At 46.5% G+C, this 19,391-nt stretch overlaps 1 protein-coding gene across 6 annotated transcripts in view; it reads right to left on the bottom strand.

Moving 5' to 3' along the window:
• LOC142582417 (neural cell adhesion molecule 2-like) overlaps positions 1-19,391 on the bottom strand; it is a 388,203-nt gene that overhangs the window by 262,484 nt on the left and 106,328 nt on the right. The window contains exon 1 of one of the 6 annotated variants that reach the window (XM_075692114.1): positions 8,332-8,407. The exons of 4 other annotated variants lie outside the window; for them this stretch is intronic. The gene's annotated coding sequence lies outside the window, so the exon portion shown is untranslated. Of the gene's footprint in view, positions 1-8,331; positions 8,408-19,391 lie in introns of those variants that run through there. One more of the 6 variants, XM_075692115.1, reaches the window with a different exon arrangement.

The following is a 19,391-nucleotide window of genomic DNA, read 5'->3' as shown; positions in this document are numbered from 1 at the left end:
ACTTGTTAGTTCACGTTTCCTACACACGTTACGCATTTAGCAAGCAGGGATATTCTGTCTGAACACATGCTAGAGAGAGAAACGAATTGCCATTTGTTGGGTGTGTTGGTAAACTGAAAGCATATTTAGCGCCAGCAAACAAGGACGGAAGGGAGACGACAACACAATGCGCTAACTTCAACAACTTGATTTTCAGGAAATACACCTATATAACCCATGCAATGTGGCGCCACCTTATCCAAATCTTACATTCTAGAAATAAATTGCAGCATTGCCATTTGTTGGGCGTGTTGGTAAACTGAAATCATATTTAAGGAGACGGCTTTTTGGATGGGTAAGATTTGGATAAGGTGGCGCCACTGTGCATGGGTTATATATGGGTTGGGTTGTATATATGGCATGGGTTATATAGGTGTATTTCCTGAAAATCAAGTTGTTGAAGTTAGCGCATTGTGTTGTCGTCTCCCTTCCGTCCTTGTTTGCTGGCGCTAAATATGCTTTCAGAAAACCGAAGAGTGAAACCTAGGGATATTAACCAAGGACGTACCCGGTTGGCTAGCCTACACTTGGCGAGGGCAAAAACGAAAGAATAGATACTAGCGTCGCTAATGTGCTAATATCACTTAACATGGTTCTGCACATTAGAGTGTAGGTGACAGAAATTTTGCTTCAATGAACCACTGAAGACAAATTTGGTTCTATTCACTTTGGAGGCGTGCTACTGGGGCGTGTCTCAGCGTCATCAAATATAACGTACATGGAACTAATTCCGGAAGTTATCATGACGACCGTAACTAAATGATGAGCAAAGCATAAGATGTTATCATTATCATCGGCAGCAGCATCATCATCATCATCATCTGCCTGGCTACGCCCACTTCAGGGCGAAAGCCTCTAGCTGCCATACTTCTCCAACTACACTAGTCATGTGCTAATTGTGGCCATGTTGTCCCTGTAAACTTCTTAATCTCATCCACCTACCTAACTTTCTGTCGCCCCCTGCTAAGCTTCCCTTCTCTTGGAATCCAGTTCATGACCCTTAATGACGATCGGTTATCTTCCCTCCTCATTACATGCCCTGCCCATGCCGATTTCTTTCCTTGATTACAACTAAGATGTCATTAACTCGCGTTCGTTCTCTCACCCAATCTGCTCTTTTATTATCCCCCCCCCCCTTAACGTTACACCCATCATTCTTCTTTCCGTAGCTCATTGCGTCGTCCTCAATTTAAGTAGAACCCTTTTCGTATGCCTCCAGGTTTCTACCCCGCAGGTGAGTACTTTAAGACACAGCTGTTATACCCTTTTCTCTTGAAGGATAATGGCAACCTGCTGTTCATGATCTGAGGATGCCTGCCAAATGCACCCCAGCCCATCCCTAGTCTTCTGATTATTTCAGTCTCGTGATCCGGTTCTGCGGTCACTATCTGCCCTAAGTAGAAGTTCTCCCTTACCACTTCCAGTGCCTCGCTACCTATCGTAAACTGCTGTTCTCGTCCGAGTCTGTCAAACATTACTTTAGCTTTCTGCAGATTAATTGTCAGACCCACCCTTCTGCTTTGCCTGTCCAGGTCAGTGAGCATGCATTGCACTTGGTCGCCTGAGTTACTAAGTAAGGCAATAAGATCTTCGAATCGCAAGTTACTAAGGTATTCTCCATTAACTCTTATCCCCAGTTCTTCCCAATCCAGGTGTCTGAATACCTACTGCCAATACGCTGTGAATAGCATTGGAGAGATCGTATGTCCCTGCCTGACGCCCTTCTTTATTGCGATTGTGTTGCTTTCTTTATGGAGGACTACGGTGAATGTGGAGCCACTATAGATATTTTTCACTGTTTTTACATACGGCTCGTCTATACACTGATTCCGTAATGCCTGCATGACTGCTGAAGTTTCGGCTGAATCAAACGCTTTCTCTTAATCAATGAAAGCTATATATAAGGGTTGGTTATATTCCGCACATTTCTCTATCACCTGACTGATAGTGTGAATATGGTCTATTGTTGAGTAGCCTTTACGAAATTGTGCCTGGTCCTTTGGTTGACAGAAGTCTAAGGTTTTCCTGATTCTATTTGCGATTACCTTAGTAAATACTTTGTAGGCAACGGACACTAAGCTGATCGGTCTACAATTTTTCAAGTCTTTGGCGTCCCCTTTCTTATGGATTAAGATAATGTTGACGTTCTTCCACGATCTGGTATGCTCGACGTCATGAGGCATTGCGTACAGATGGTGGCCAGTTTTACTAGAACAATCTGCCCACGACCCTTCAAAAAATATGTTGTTACCTGGTCCTCCCCAGCTGCCTTCCCCTTTGCATAGCTCCCAGGGCTTTCTTTACTTCTTCCGGCGTTACTTGTGGTGTGTCAAATTCCTCTAGACTATTCCCTCTTCCGTTATCGTCGTGGGTGCCACTGGTACTGTATAAATCTCTATAGAATTCCTCAGCCACTCGAACTCTCTTATGCATATTAGTAATGGATAATGCCGGTTTTGTCTCTTAACGCATGCATCTGATTCTTGCCTATTCCTAGTTTCTTCTTCACTGCTTTTAGGCTTCCTCCCTTCCTGAGAGCATGCTCAATTCTATATATATTATGCTGCCTTATGTCAGCTATCTTACGCTTGTTCATTAACTTGGGAAATTCTGCCAGTTCTATTCTACCTGTAGTATTAGAGGCTTTCACACATTGGCGTTTATTAATCAGATCTTTCGTCTCCCACGGTAGCTTACCTGTATCCTGTCTAACGAAGTTACCACCGACTTCTACTGCACACTCCTAATGATGCCCATAAGATTGTCGTTCAATGCTTCAACATTAAGGTCCTCTTCCTGAGTTAAAGCCAAATACCTGTTCTGTAGCTTGATCCGGAATTCGTCTATTTTCCCTCTTACCACTAACTCATTGATCGGCTTCTTATGTACCAGTTTCTTCCGTTCCCTCCTCAAGCCTAGGCTAATTCGATATCTTACCATCCTATGGTCCCTGCAGCGCACCTTGCCGTGCCCGTCCGCATCTTGTATGATGCGAGGGTGAGCGCAGAGTATGAAGTCTATTTCATTTCTACTTCACTTCATATCATAGGGATCGCGAAAACAACTGTCTCTGAGTTAGCTGCTACCTCATGTACAGCCTGCATACTTCGAAGAAGCTGCAGGTTCTTTTACATCTAAAGTTTCTCTCCTAAAATAAGCTCGATCTTTCTTTTTTTCTTTTTCTTTTTTTTTTGCGTGTGTGAAGAACACATTATTTACTGGCATTTCGCCGTGTGCAGGAAAAGTATGGCGCAGCTCGAGGGCTTTTGCGACAGGTTATGCAAATTCATGTGCTCGCATGTGTATGGAAATTGTGCTGCGTCGTGAACTACACTTTCCGTTCCCAGCAAAGGCGCACTGGGTATTCACGCGACAGCTGCAATTGTTATAACTTTAATCTGCACTCTTCTAATGAATGCATTGTTTTTACCGTATTCTGATAAAAAACTTTTCTGCGAACATTGCGGGACATAGTGTTTGCTCCTTGTGCTTAGCATACCATGGAGCGAAACTGGCGTAAGGTTGTTTTCTACCAAGAACCATGTGAGACGCGAAAATTTTTGCGACATTCACTAGTCATTCCACGCCCTGCCCGAAAATTCACAGCTAATTGCAGATCCTTTTTCTGGCAAGGCACTAACTTTGTTTCTTGCAAAATCATAGCCTTCTAATCACGCATGTTAGTGCACAGGAAAGTAATACTGATCATCCCTTAAGCCTCTTTCCCATGTAGGGTAGCAAACCGGGCATGCGTTTGGTTGACCTCGCTACCTTTTTCCTTCTTTTCCTCCTTCTCGTTGCCCGACGCGCATAAAGTATACTCAGGCAAGAGAGCGACGTATAAAGCAAAGAGTGCCGTAACAGGTAGTGTTCGAATATTCATCAATACGTTCAGGCTGGTTAATAATATAGTGACAACAGAGAAACCTGGCTCTCAAGAGGGCATCAAGCTCACTGGGCTTTAATGTCAGAATGTTGCTGAAGTGAGAGCTTGGTACCCATGCAATGCAACTTGCCCAAAGTTGCGTAGCTGGTTAGGCTACTGATTCTGTAGCGAAACAGAGAATCTAATCGCTTAAGTGCTAACGAACCTCAGCAATATTCGCTGCCTAGTTTATTAGCGGCTTAAGGGTTACATTACTGCATTCATGGCCAGGCTTTGGGAAGGCCCTATAACGTCTTAGTGAGTAAATGAGCAGTAGTTGCAAGGTGGTTGAGTGTCCAGACACTGGATGATAATCCTATTTCTTGAGATTCTGGGATAAGCCACGTTTCAAGCGTGGCACACCTTAAGGCGCCAACGGCTTCATGCAGTCATAGAACGCCCTAAACCTTGCAAGCATCGACGCAAACATTGTAACACGTCTTACAAAGTAGAGACGCGGAAAGTCATTACTATGCCAATGAGCGTTTCGAATACTCGTTGCAATAGTTCGTTCGTAGATGTACACCCGTCTTTCTTGAAAATTTATTACAAAGTAAGGACTGGCTTCGTCTAATGCATGCATCATTTGACTGCATTCGTGGCTTATACCTGACTGGATTCCCACTATCCAATCACCTTTGTCGTTTAATAGACTGCAATGCACGCAATAATTTTGCAACTGAACACTTTCCCTTTTGAGATGTTTACCTTTTCCACCAGTAAAACTTATAGAGCCACTGACTCCAGAAGTGCACAAGCGTAAAGTCATTCCTTTTTGTATTGTTACTTCGCACGAATCAAAAAGGAAAAAATTCGAAATGAAGAATGAAGTAACGAAATAAACAAAGGCCCACGTAAAAGTTGGTGTCAGTAAGCGATCACTCAAACTAGAGATGCTGTGCACTTAGTAATATCTTAGTCCTGAATTGAATTGGATGGCCAAACAGCACTAAAGTAGCTGCTAGAAGAGAGAGAGAGAGAGAGAGACAAAAGGGAAGGAAAGACAGGGAGGTTAGCCAGTGCAAGTACCGGCTGGCTACTCTGCGCTGGGGAAAGGAGCAAAGGGAATAAAAGGAGAAATGAGATAAAAAAAAGGATGTGCACAAGCTTGCTCTATACAGGGCTGTTTTACACGAGACATTGACTTTTCTAAAGCGCCCAAAAGGCAACTTACTCGAATGGCCGGAACACAGTCGAAAAACAAACTATAGTCCCCGGTTGACGGTTGTTAAGTTGAAGTGGTTAGCGGAAGACAAAGGTATTCCTTTAAATAAATGTATGTAAATGCAGTGAGCGAATCCAAAGTGCCAGAAGAAGCGATATGCTGGAGCTCAGTTCGCGTGCGGCGTAATGTCTTCGTCTCTCTTTCCTTCTGTTTTATGGAACGAACATGAACATGCAGCACTTCTTGCTACTATTGCATATCTTGTCCACGAGAACTTCGAAAAGCGTCTGAGCAAATAGCTCGTTTTCTGATGACTTTGTTAGCGAAAGAAAATAAGCGTGGTCTGTAGAAGAAAACATTTGCTAAATGAATATATTTGCTTCTTTTGCTATGGTGTTTCGAACCAATGGCCATATCCCGGGGTGTGAAGAGCTATCGAAGGATCACCTCACGCACAGTTCAGAGAAATTAACATCGCCCACTACAACTATAGGCTCCGTCAGTTCGCAAAATGCGTCGTGAGCGTCTAAATATTTTCAGCGACACAAGCTAATGAAAAGGGAGAAAAAAAGAAAGGAGGGAACGTCTGAGGCAGGGGTCAGTAATGAGTTCGGTTCTGTAGCAGACATTCCACATGAACCACTCACCGCATGCTTGTGGTATCTAGCCGCTATGAAGGGACCAGACACCACCATAATAGTAAAAAGAGAAGGGAAGAAGCGGCGGCAAGTGAATCGGCTCTGTGCGTCCAGCGTGCGAGCAAAGGAATGTCAGCCATTCGGGCAATTATCTGTCGCTGAAGATCCTCAGCACATAAACGATAAAAATTTTCGCTTAGCACAGCCGTTGTTGCCAGTCGGCACCCGACATCATGCTCTGCGTGTGCGCGTGAAAACGAATGCGGAAGTGCGCTTTCATGAAAGCCCGCGAGCGCAAAAAAGACAAGTAAGGCAGTCATGGGCACACGCACACTTCAAAACGAGGCAGACCGAACAAATGAGCAGAGGGCTTTCACTTCAGCGTTTCCGTAAACAGGAATTGAAATGTCTGCGAAGAGTGGCACTGCAGCGCACGTCGAAATGCCTTCCCGTACAGATTTGTCTCGCTTTCCAGATAACTTGGCGCATGGGTGTCTCTTTTCCTTTATTTTCTAGGCACAATTAAGCACTAAACTGACGCGAAACGACGCTGTACATTCTTCCGTCAGTATGCAGAAATCATCCTTGCAATATTGTTGTAACGCCCAAGTAGCGTTTATGCAAGGCTAGCAAAACATTGCGAACTCATCTTTAATAGTATTCACTAGAGCCGCCCCTGGTGCCCGCACCCCTTCCGAGAGAGAAAGGAAGAGACAGACAGAGGAAAGGCCGGGAGGTTAACTAGAGGCGACTTGCCGGTTCGGTACCCTGCACTGTGGTGGTGGGGGGGGGGGGGGGGTGAGGATAGGGGTTGGAAAGAGGGCAGAGTGGGAAAGAAAAAATTCACCGGCGATTACGATACTCCCCTAATGCGAAATTTGAGCGCAGATTTATGCGTGTTTTCATTTCGTGATATATTGGCTGGCATGGACACTTTGTCTCGTGTGGCACGTTGCAAACAGAGCGACTGCCTCGTTCGCTAATCTGGAAATCACGGGTGACGCGCGGGTGACGCGCGGACGCAACTCACAGAAGCCGCAGCAGACAGGCCTCCCAGACGACGCGCGCTATTCTGGTGCCATCTCGCAGCCATCATCACCACACTACACTTTTCTTCTCGCGCTTTCGCCATACCCTCCTTCTCCGCTTTCCTCCTCGCGTTTTTTATCCCTCGCGGCGCTCCGCATCCGCTCTTTTATCCTTCGCTCTGTTCATTCACTCGGTTACGCCGACGCTCCCGGTAGGAACAGGCGCCTCTAACCTGTTCATGTTCTCTAAAAGAGAACAAGAACAGGTAACAGAAAAGGCGGTTCGTTTACAGGCGTTCACACAGACCAGTCAATCTCAAGATGCGCAGTAGGGCTTGCATGGTCTTCTGATACGATGTTGCAAAATGTTTTTTTTTTTCCGAATGAGGCTGGTCGCCCAGCTGGCTCAGAACGACAGAAAGCGATTGTTTCTGCACAATCTACTGCGGGTGCTCGCATGTAAGGTACACGACAAATTGTTCCCTCATCACAGCAATCGCCACAGGCTGAGGTGTCAGCCATTCCTATGCGGAACGCGTAAGCAGTGGCAAACGCGACGCCCACCCATATCCCACACAATAGGGTCGCGTCTCTTCAGAGAAGTTTTGGTGTAAGTAGAAGGGTTAAAGTTGCATCCAGTGTGTATAGACGGGCATGTATAAAATGCCGTTCACTGCACTCTGATCTGGTGCTCTGGTGTGCAAGTCGGTGGAACATCCTTGCAGCATCTGTCCTAGACAGCGGGATTGATGGGCGGTTGTCTTCTGCATGAGCCAAACGAGCAGCTTGAACGACAGGCTCACTACCGATAATACCACAGTGACTTGGTAGCCACTGAAAAATTGTTTCATGTCCTCTCTCAATCAGGTGGTGTATGACCTCTGTAATTTCGAATACCAACTCTTCATGCGGACCCTACAAGCAAAACACGCTCCTAGGCAGATGTGCTAGTTCAAGGTGAATGTAGCATCAAAGAACTTTAGCGTGAAAGTAAATAACCCGCCTCGCGCAACGTTCCGCTTTGTATTAACAATGCACCCGCCGTCGTTGCTTAGTGACTATGGTGTTGGGCTGCTAAGCACAAGTTCGCGGGATCTAATCTCGGCCGCGCCGGTGATATATCGATGGGGGCGGAATACGAAAACACCCGTGTAATCAGATATAGGTGCACGTTAAAGAACCCCCAGGTGGTTCAAATTTACGGAGTGCACCACAGCGGCGCGCATCATAATGAGATCGTGGTTTTGGCACGCAAAACCCCATAATTTAGTTTGTATTAACAATGCCGAGAAACTGGCAAGTGGCCCTTCTGTAAAGTAGTCCTTCTATTAGCATCCAGAAATATAATCAAGTCTGAAAGGGCTTTACGCTTATTTTCTTTTCTTCGGGCTGCTTACATTTTGTATACCTCAGCCTACGTATTTTTTTGGCTATAGGCGAAGTGAGGTGTTACAAACAGCGGTGACGCATATATTTCAAAAACATGCGTAGCTTGCAGCCGTCGACACTTGCTTTTTAAGCGAAAGCCTTACTCACCTCATCGAGCCAAGTTTCGCCGTCGCCGCGTATTTGACCTTCGTTTGACCGCAGCTGTCCCGAAGCATTCGCAACGCATCACGTCACTCGTCGCGCCGAACTCCGGCGCCGCCGCGTGCGCTAGCCGCCGCCTAACCACGTGACTCGCCGCGCGCCTGGCTAAGAGGAGCGCCGCGCTCGCCTAGTCAGTGCGAGCTTGGCCATGGATGAGAGTGATGCCGGGCCGTCTTCTCTGAGCATTGTTGGGGAGCGGGAGGCTTTGAGCCGTCGTCGCCTAGCGGTACCTGACCACCCCGCGGATATCGCCCGGCGAGCTGCTTCACTGGAGAGGGTCCGGAATGCAACAGGCGTCGCACCGTCGAGATCAATGCAGCAACCGCGTTCGCGCCCTGTACGTTTGTGCGTCGACGCTGCGCATGTCGCGGCGTCTCTTTGCATGTCAAGCACTTGCGCTTTCCCTGTCGAACAACAGGCGCCGCAATGTCGAACTATGCGTGTCTACCCAAGCCTAATCACAGTCATGCCTAGCCACCTTCCTTGACACAGCCGTCTTACCTGGTTTAACGATGGTTGTATACCAAACTAAATCGATGGTTAACTAAGTGAAACCAAGACTTAACCAGGCTAAACCAAGCTTTCGCTTTGCATATCCAGGGTTATCTGAGCTAAAGCGCAGCCACTTTATTTTTTGACAGCCGCGCTTGTTCAGTCTGCAATGATAATTTTATTGCTGCCTTCCAGCCCGCTTACCATGCGCCGTATAGCAACATTACCGAGTATGTCAACCAGCAAGCCTGATTCTAAGGTATGCTTCATCATCGATTCGATTCTCTATAGGATTGTTCACAGGGGTAAGTCATCCTGCCTAAGGCAATGTTATCAGGGTATGCGATTGTCGGCAAGCATTACCGAAAACTTGCACGTTAATTTGTTACGATGACCATAAATGTTCCAGTAATGCCTAATATATCAAAACCCAGGGCGTTTGCACCAAATATTTACACCCACTTTGAAGGGCCCCATCCCTCCCGAAATTATGAGATTGCACAATACTTTCACAAAACGTCGCCATGCAAACGGCGGAACAAACAAGACAGTCTATCAATCAAGCGATCGAGGCTCTAACTTTCTTTTCCCCTGAACGATGCATTCCCAGCGTATACACCCACAAAGAAAGATAAAAACTAAAAGAAAGACACATACTTGCACACAGTCAGTAACAGCTAGCCTAAGCATTCCTGCAAAGCAAACAACGCATTTGCGACCTCATTAGGAGACGCTAAGCTGAGTAGCCGCCACAGGCAGTGGTTATGGCTTCAGGAGCACCAGCAGCTGCAGAGGCTACACCGCTGGCGGCAACCGACAGACTAGGGCGCACTGGCTGGCGGTCGCGTCAGAATACGGGCAGCAGGAGAAGGAGGAAGGAGAACGACAGCGTGGCATCGGAGTCTCTGCGGCTAGCTCTTACTCTGGGCGACAGGCGTGAATGACCGCTCGGGCTCGTTTGCTGGTCCCGGCGGCTGGGTGTGCGCGTGCGTTAGCGTGCCATATGCTGCACCGAATGCACCGTCCGTGGGGTGCTCCTTAATGATTGCGAGCAAGCCGGTAGTGGCGGCAACGGGCGGCCGTTGGCTAACAATAAGCACGCTAGAGGAAGGTCCCAGAGAAAGGGAAATTAGGAACTAAGGTTAGATGGCAGGCCGGCACGAAAGCGGGAGGTTAGAATGGCGGGAAAGTTGCCGGGAGCACTGGGGAATAAAACGCTTGCCTGGAAGATATGATGTCGACATCGAGTTTGGGCCACTTTAGCTGGAGCGTTGGGCTGGAAGAAGGGGTGTTCGTTAGGTAGGTGCACGGCTGGACAGCGCGACGTGCAATGCAGCGTTGTAACGGGAAACACGAACGAAGAAACAAGAGAGGTGTGCAGCTGAGAGCCTCTCGCATTGGGTGAGGACCACCACGTGTTTTAGCCGACCGTAGGTAAGACTGGCGCGCGGCAGTCATTTGTGAGTTGCCTCAACGAGGCCCTTTGCGGTCGACGCAGTGGCTATGCTAGCGGGATAGCATATTTAAAGATATAGGAGAGGGGGTGCCGCAACGCGGGAGAGATGATGCACCACGACGAATTAGACCTTGGGCCGGATTTGGAACTGCGAGAAAAAATCGTAGACGTCAGTAAGAAAGCAACGGTGCGTTTCTGTAGGGGTTTCGCGTGAGAGTCTATGCACAAATCGCCAAGCTCATTTCCGTGGACTTAACGATGTGGTGGTTGTAACTTACACGTGCCACCCATTTTCGAAAAGATTTGTCGGGCCTTTTAGCAGACAACCATTATAGCCAAGCTTTAGAGAGAGATAGATAGAGAGAGTGAAGAACGAAAACGGAAAGGTAGGGAGATTAACCAAGGACGTGCCCGGTTGGCTGCACAACGTTTGAGGAGGGGAAAATGAGGAGAATAGATAAGAGGGAAAGAGAAGAAAATAATAAAGAGTCAGTTATTCATAGAGTCAGCCGCACAGAAATGTCCACTGTCACATGCTCTCGTACAGTCCAGTAGCCTTCAAGAAGTGCGGATGGGCTTTCGTGGCCTTTCGCATGCAAGAATGCATAGGCCATGGATCCAGCGAAGGTTTAGGTGTCACAATCATTTACGGACTGCACCAATGACTGTAGTCAATTAATACTTGCTCTTTTTTTCTATTTTCACATTCAGAGTGGAGAAGGTGGGGGGGGGGGCGATACTAATACCTAGTTGACGCGAACCTTTTGAAGGATAGAGGTATAAACTGTCTTCTTTTCTTACTAAGCTTTGTTTTCTGCTGGGTCAAAATGTGAACGCCAGTGCAAATAACCAAGTGCCGAATCCCCAAAGCTTCTCGTTCGTAAGTGCTCTTTACCATTGACTGGCCACCTTCGCTAATCTTATGTTTACCGTCAGGATTGGCTGGATTAATCTCTTTCGAAAAATTCTGCATTAGGAGGTCTACTTTTTAATTAAAATTAAACTTCTAGCCTTAAATATTGGCTGTATGGTTGTAGGCAATACTTGAATATGGCAATATGGTTGTAGGCAACACTTCAAAGGCCTTACTACTCAAAAGTTTTTCAATAGTGTGCAGTAGTTGTTAAATCTGTGCACTCGTCTCGTCCCGTTACTTTCGAACTTGTGTTTTGCTTCTCAGTTATAAACCAACTAGCCATAGAAAATGTTCTACTACATCAAAAATCCGGTTGAAGCCAGACGGACAAAGTTTAAGCAAATGCATATACTAACCACCATTTCCGTGCTGGCCAACTCACCATGCTTGTAACTCCTATAGACCCTAGCGCCATAGTTTCACCTATTAATTTTTCTAGGAAGCTATGTTACAATTACGACATGGTCAACGAAACAAACAAGACAGTTACGTTTGCAAAAAGAAAAAACGTGGTACAAGCAATGCGATTCTATGACTGGTTCAACGAGCACAAGTTTTATCGCCGAGGCTTTGGTGGGTATTGCGAACCCGAATCTTATTTATACCAGTCTAGAATTTTACAACGAAGCTGTCTATGGCTAGGATCTGGGAAAAAAATGTGTCCGAGATGTTGCCAAAAATAAGTCATCATGTAGGCAGATCCTGGTGATAGTGCAGAAAGGGTCTAAGCTCAATGACGCAACCCCTGTAGGCTCGGGGACCTGTAACATGTCCTTGAACTGCCCTTGTCACACGTGAGACCCTAAGAGGTCCCAGGCACAAAGGTAAGAACAGACGTTTTTGAAAAAAAATGTTTTGTAAAACTTTTTCTAAAAGGACTGTTAAAATATTCTCGGCACTACTATCTCAGCCGCGGAACCTACTTCGTTCCTCATCCGCGGTTCAATAGAGTTGAAGCGTTAACGCTCCGTCTACTACAAACGAATACGTATCCCAATCCGTCGCTATTACATAAAATCTATCCGGATAATTACACCAATGGCATATGCCGCGATTGTGGAGAAATAGCCACGTTAGAAAACATGCTCTGGCGGTGTGCCCGGTCACGCTCTATCATCGATAACAGCTCGGCCAGATGGGAGGCGGTTCTCCGCAGCCCTCTTCTGGCTGACCAAGTCTGGGCTTTCAGGAGGCCCACAATGCGGCCGAGAGGCTCGGCCTTCCGGTTCCCACGTGGGAGCGGCCCGCTTCATGAAGGCTCACGATCTGCAGGACTTGAATAAAGTTTTACTATACCATACCATACCAACCGCGCAAACGCGCCAGTGCCACTGCTCGCGCGTTCGTCGTCGCCGTCTTCTTCCACAGCTGGCTCCGTTGTGCAAAAAGCTATCATTATCAGCTATGCCTCGAGCGTCGCCGTCTTTCACAGCTGGCTCCGTTGCCACCCATCATTCCAGCGTAGAATTTCACTTCTCTTCTGTCATCGTAATGGTGAGGCCGCGTTTACGTGTGTATGAGCCATTCATCGTCGTACGCGAGGGACACATTTAGTAACAAAGGTGATACGCGAATGTGTGTGCGTACCTATATCACCACTATGGCCACAGACTAGGACATAAATATGTTCGTACCTTTGTTCAATATTCTGGGTCGCCTCTGTATCGTACGCTGAACAGCTTCGCTGGTCATTCACCTTCACAGAGTGGAACGGCAGTGTCATTTTTTCTTCATCTCATTCCTGTTATTATGATGCGAGAACGGAATGGTGACAGCAATTGTGGGCTGTGTTCATTAGACAAAATGCGCGTTAAATTAATTACCAGCTGAAGAGCGGCGCATTAAGGGAAATGTTATCAATGTGGTCGATACCTTGTTACCCTTTTTGAACATAGCAAAATGATGCCGTGTAGTAAGTACTCCGTCCTTCATGTATTCCGACATGTTGCTGAAGGGAGAGCCGCGAACAGATTACCTATCCTTTTCTGCTTCGTGTTGTTCCGAAAGGTTTACAACCTAGATTGTTGCGCTCACCCTCTTTCTAATTAGTTACCTCAGACGTGTAGTTCCCGTTTAATTTCATTACATGTTATTATGTATTCTGTTATGTAGAGATGTGCAGATACGTCAACCACCTCATCTGCAAACCTTAACTCATGCTAGTGTTCTCAGCTTCATTTGTTCGTCAGTTGCAACTTATTTACGAAGCAGCGTGTCCTTGTAAGCTCTTTTGTTTCTTCCTTTACTCATGACGGAACTTCGTCAATGTTCGTGATGCTTGACTATCTCTAGTGTTTTTCAGCATCTTTTGTGCTTCTAGCTTTGCTTGCGCTGGGAAGATAGAGCCAATATATATAGGCGCCAACCTCCCCGTTAATTTTATTTCAGGAAAAAAAAGTTAACATGGCTCACGAAACGATGCGCAACAATACAAACCTCGGCAGCGCTTTTCCTTCATTGAGTTCGTCGCTGTCACAAAGATGCCGCCTCCAGATAAACGTCTTGCTGCGAACGAGTTGGATTCCAGCAACACTTTGTCCTCACCTGCGATTGCGTTCGCTCGCTGTCTGGGGCACATAAGCGGCGGACGTCTGCGAATGGGAAGATTCTGTGTCTTCCGCATGCGTGCGCATCGACCATACTGTTGCAAGCACGAACGCTCGTCCCAAAGCAGACGCGCTACTTCGCTCTCAATAAAGTTACGAAAGAATAGGAATGGGAAGGAGGCACTCAACGAGGAGAAAGAGGTGGCAGAAATGGAGGGGGGGAAAAGTTCGGCGCACTCTGAGGGGATCCCAATTTTCTTCCAATCCATTTTCAATCACGAAGCACTCGAAGGAAGCGCGGCCGGTCCCTCCAGTAAGGTCAAGCCAAAGGAGGTCATCCGCACGACGAAGCACCGTCGCGCCGGGGCCGCGTATTGCACCGCCAAGCACCCCTTTTTTCTCTGCGCACAAAAGGACGGCTTCTCCGAGACAGCGTCAATTCCACTCCCTTCTTTCCATGTCTCCTCTTGCGCCGTTTTCTAACTCTCACTCACTCTCTTACTGTCACCTTCCTTTTTCCACTTTGCTCTGCACCTTAACCTCCCCGTCTTCCTTCATTATTATTATTATTTCTACCTTTTTCCTTTCCTTGTTTGGTGCTTCGAACGGCGCCACCATTCGAGATAATTGCGTAGAGAGTGCATTTGCAGGCGTTGCTGGCGCCGTAAAGCCGGCGGCATTCTCTCTAGAGCGTTTCGTCCTTTGAGCGCTGCAACTGACGGCAAAAGCGGCGGCAGCGGGAGCCAGAAGCGGCATTACACTACCGTTTTCTGCTCCCGACAACTTCTTTGGTCTTCTTCAATTTTTATTTTGCTTCTCTGCTTTGAATCACTTCGTAAAAAGCTCATTTCAGACCTGCTTTCTGTCGCTGTTCGTTGCTCCTGGCTGCCCTGAAGCAGCAGCGAAGCACTGTGCTTCGTTGTCAATCAAGACGGTAGGCAGTCCAACCGCAGCTTCGCGCACATCCACTGTTCTTTTATTTCTTCGGTCCTTTCGTATTTATGCAGACCGCTAAGTGCTTCCATCGCCCTCAAGACGGAGACTCCTTGTCATAGTCGGCATTGTCCGCAGGACAAGCAGGATAATCGCCCTGAATGAAGTCCCGAGCTAATGTCATAAATAAAGGAGAGCAGAAAGGCGAAAGCACTGTAGCAATAGTAACAACAATCCCCTCCGCGGCCTCCAGCCTCACTTTCCCACACCAACAAGAAAAACAGAACACGGAATAAGTAAGGTTGATTCGTAAAAATGTTTTACACGCTTTCAAGTGTATTGCGTTGCGCAGCGTTGTTAATTAGACGAAGATAGCATTTCGCAGCTCCGTTACCTACATAGAGCGACTATTGAGAAAACGCTACGTAAGCAGAAAATAGAATTGGAGCTCGGAAGTGAGAGTGAGAAACGTGGTGGATTGAGACAAAGGTGCGTATGTCGCCGCATTTCGTTCTACTCAATTTTCTAAGAAAGCCCGCGTCTCTTTTCTCTTCTTCTCATGTCTCTCACTTCTTCCGGAGAGGAAGCGGTAGCGCCTTGGCCAGCACCGAAAGCTGCCTCCGCGCCTCCGTACATCACTCTCATTCACTTCAACTCCGGAGGCAAAAACATATAGCAGCAAATTCTTTTCGGTCCCACCAGCTACTTTAGGCTTCGCACGCTTGCCGTCTTTGTTCGCCTCGTTGTCGGGAAGGGCCCGGCCCGTATGTACGCTGCTGCACTCGCTTCTCCCGTCTTTCTCCCTCCAACTCTCGTACCGCCGAGACTTGGCGCCGCCCGTGTAGGCCCTGGTTGGCATGGTGCGTGTCACTCGAGTCGGCCGCCTTTGGTTGCGCGCCGCGACGGTGCTTCTTGCGCTCCCAGCTCGGGCAGTTTAATTCTCGGCCCGGAAATTGGCTTCCGACCGGCTCGCGCCACTGCTTCCTCGCTTCACCTTCACTCCACTCTACGCCCCCCCCCCCCCCCCCCATCCCTTTCTCAAACCTTCTTGTTCTGTACTCTACACCGGCTGAAGTTAACTGCCGGTCGACGTTTTTTGCCCCCCACCCCCCTGTCCGCCCCTTTTTGTCCGCTCAATTTATTACCGTTTTTTTCTCGACTCAACCCTAGACGTCTAGAACACTTGAAAGCGTCAGTGTCAATTTTCATTCGAGGCCTCGCGGGAAATTAGCCTGCATACGTTGCTTATTGCAAGCCCTTTGGAGCCTCCACGGGTTTTGCATGCTGTAAAAGGCAAAGAATGAAGGCCAAAAAAATTGGTGGCAGAATACGCTATCAGTTTATCTTCCTCGGAACTGTTCATTTATTCTTTGTTCATTAATTTCTTTTACTTTACATTGGCGGTGTATGTGACGTTGAGTGAGAGGTTTTTTGGGGTGCTAGTTAAGAGTTAAAAGTCATTGGGCGCATTTGTGCAGAACTAGCTAAAGCACCGTCAATGAAGACAGAAGGTGTACGGCTGCTTTATTTAGCTCGTTTTATATAATATTTAGGAAGAAAGCTTCATGAAACAAAGAGTACTTGGCATTCATAATGATCGAAAAGTTCATTCATTTTGTACTGACAACCTATGGGCAGCCTTCAATGCAGTCGTGCTGCTTGTCAGCCAGAGTTCAACGGGAAAAGACATGACAACACAGTAAAGGGAGTGATAGTAAAATAGTAAAAGTATCAGTAAAAAGTAATGTAAAAAGCATTTAAAAGTGAAAACTCTGTTAACATGGCATCCGTGCCTCTTCTTGAGGAGGAGGAATAAACATTCATTTTCGAAACGGTATCCCGAGGTAAGCCCTGATTCTACTCTAGGTGGGAGATCTCCTCATTCCAGAAGCGTCTTCTTGGACCAAAATAATCTCTATAGATGGTTTGTTTAGATAATACCATTCTAGCATTGTGCAGGAGCTCATGGCAGTTATCAGCCTTCTGCCTGGTTATTATTTCGACAGTTACTGCAAGGTGTATATAAAAGCGAGTGAGTTATTTTACAAAAATAAAAAGCTCAATTAGTTGTTGGTACCATATTTGTGATATGTTGTTCGTCCCGTTTTACCCTGCTGTTTAATACCTTTCCGGTGACCTAAATTTGGTTTGGTCAGAATTGATTCTTCCACATTTCCGTTACATTGGTCGAACGTTACGCAAAAATTATCTTTCCAGTTTATATCGCGATTATGAGATTAGACGCCAGACATTTTATTTATTTATGTACAGTATGAAACCAACAAGAGTGGGCAAAGCGACAGCGGCGGCGACACGATATTGAAACGCTGTTTCGTCATTGTGCAGATCCCTGGGTGCGTCTTCGAGCCTGTTTTACCAGACTGTACGCAATGCGGCGTCATCTTTGCAGGTTTCCTTGCTGATTCATTGTTCTACGAGCAACACGAGAAGACCTTCACCAGTGCATCGCCAGACTTCCATATCGTCCCAGAGTGCGATAGTTTTGGCATGCTCGGGAAATCAACGACCTGCCTGCGAGTTTCATGGAACTCTGGTACTTGTACGCGCACCATCAATATCTGGAGCACTTCGGCGTTACCATTCAGGGGTTTAAAATCCACGCTCGAGGCTTCGCTCGTCACGGGGTAAAGCTGCAGCGGCAGCGACACTATGTTAAAGACCTGTTTCTTCATTGTACATTTACGTTATTTCGAAAATTCTCGATGCTTGAAATCCGACAATCGATCACTGCTGCTGTTTCTTTAGCCACAAGACGCGGCTGATTTAAGTTGTAATGCCTTGTGCTGTATCAGTGGAAGTTTGGGGGAGCCAGCTGAACCCTCGTTCCCCGAACGTTGACCCCTCAAGAAAGCTGGGCAATTCACCGAAAAGTAATGATTCTAGTAGCAGTTCTTTTGAACGCTCTACGCGCTCCACAATGAACACTCAACATTCGGCAACTGTGGCATGTTCGAATGAAGATGATGATATCGTCAGCCTGCTTACTGAGAACGACAAAAACCTTGCCAAAATTAAGTCATTTCAAGCTTCCGTGAACTGGCGTTTTGATGTGCTAGAAACCCGTGTGGAAGTACTTGAATCGCCTAGAACATGTAAGGAGGTTAATGACAATGTTTTCGATATTTTTTTTTTATTGAAGTGAATGTTAGGAGAGGTTGGCGCCTTTATGTGGTGGCACCGGCTACTCCTTGTCACTTGGCTGACGAAACAAATTTGCGCAAAAAGGGAGAATAGCGACACTAAATATAACACTCCGTAGAACACCGGATCAATAAAAAATATACAGTCCAACAGTACATGAGTCGCAAAGTTCTGTGCATGAGTTCAGTCCACGTACGCATATATGAAGTCCGATGTTTTGAACAGCCAAAACACACAACAACACTTGTAATACACTCCAAGTACAAGACAGAATTATACGTATTGCGTAAAAGTTGCGATCCCCACATAAACCAACTACGCATCAGGAAAAACGTTTATGTAACTCATTTAGCGTATTCGGATCATCCAATACTTAATATTTCCCCAAAATGTTGGTCTCCTCTAAAAACTTTTTCAGAGCAAGAAGCGCTCTTTTTTGAAGGCCTGCAGTTGGCCATGGGCCAAGTATCTTTTTTAGAGTGAATGGTCTTCTGTCTAATATAAACAAATTAGCTTGCAGTACCGTTCTTTGCGTAGCGTATTTCGAGCACTCGAGAAGAAGATGATGCACATTTTCGTCTGGATGGCCACAAGAACACTGCGGACTAGAGACACGTTTTATTCTGTACAAGAAGTGTCTCGTAAATGCAGTACCAAGACGCAGCCGGTGCACCAAAGTTTCAAATTTTCTGTTGTCTCTTAGAGTTTCCGGCATTGATAAGTTCATACATGGGTCTATTGAGTATAACTCCGAGTTCTTAGTTTGCTGGTCAAACCAGGTAGTTTTGCTGAGACGACAAGAAATCTGTCTCAGGATCAGACGGACTTCACTACGCAATAGGGGAAGATTGGTTGTCTCTGCGTTATTGTGCGCTCGATTCGCAGCTGCGTCCGCTGCAGTATTACCAGGAATATTGCAGTGCCCAGGAATCCACTGAAATGCAATTACGTGGTTCATTGCGCTTGTTTTTGTAAGTTCTTTGAGCGTCTCATACAATATCGAAGTGTTCAAAGAATTTTTCTTATTGCTCTGTAGTAATGTGAGAGCGGCTTGCGAATCGCTAAAGATAACCCATTTTTGCGAATGTTTTTCTAAAGTTATGAAACGCAAAGCACACAGGATTGCAAATAGTTCTGCCGTGGTGGAAGATGTCTCCCGGGATAATTTAAATGTTTGCTCTAGCGCTAAATGTGGAATGACGAATGCGGAAGTCGAGGAATTTTGATGACACGAACCATCTGTATAGACGTGGATGTACTGGGGATATAATGAGTAAATTTGGTAGAGTGCCAGTTGCTGTGCGGCTACTATGAACATGTCTCTCTTAGATATAATCCCTTCAACCGATAACTCTATTTTAGGGTATGTTAACATCCAGGGGGGGTAACTAACATCCACTTTGCATAATTCAAATCTTGGTAATAATGCTTTATGTTCTCGAACAACATCGTGAATTTTGCTTTTGTTTCTTTCGGTGAGCGCTAGGTTTAATGGATGCTT

The sequence above is a fragment of the Dermacentor variabilis genome, chromosome 5 (assembly GCF_050947875.1).
Source record: "Dermacentor variabilis isolate Ectoservices chromosome 5, ASM5094787v1, whole genome shotgun sequence".
Classification (NCBI taxonomy): domain Eukaryota; kingdom Metazoa; phylum Arthropoda; class Arachnida; order Ixodida; family Ixodidae; genus Dermacentor; species Dermacentor variabilis.
This window is presented reverse-complemented; position numbering and strand designations above follow the sequence as displayed.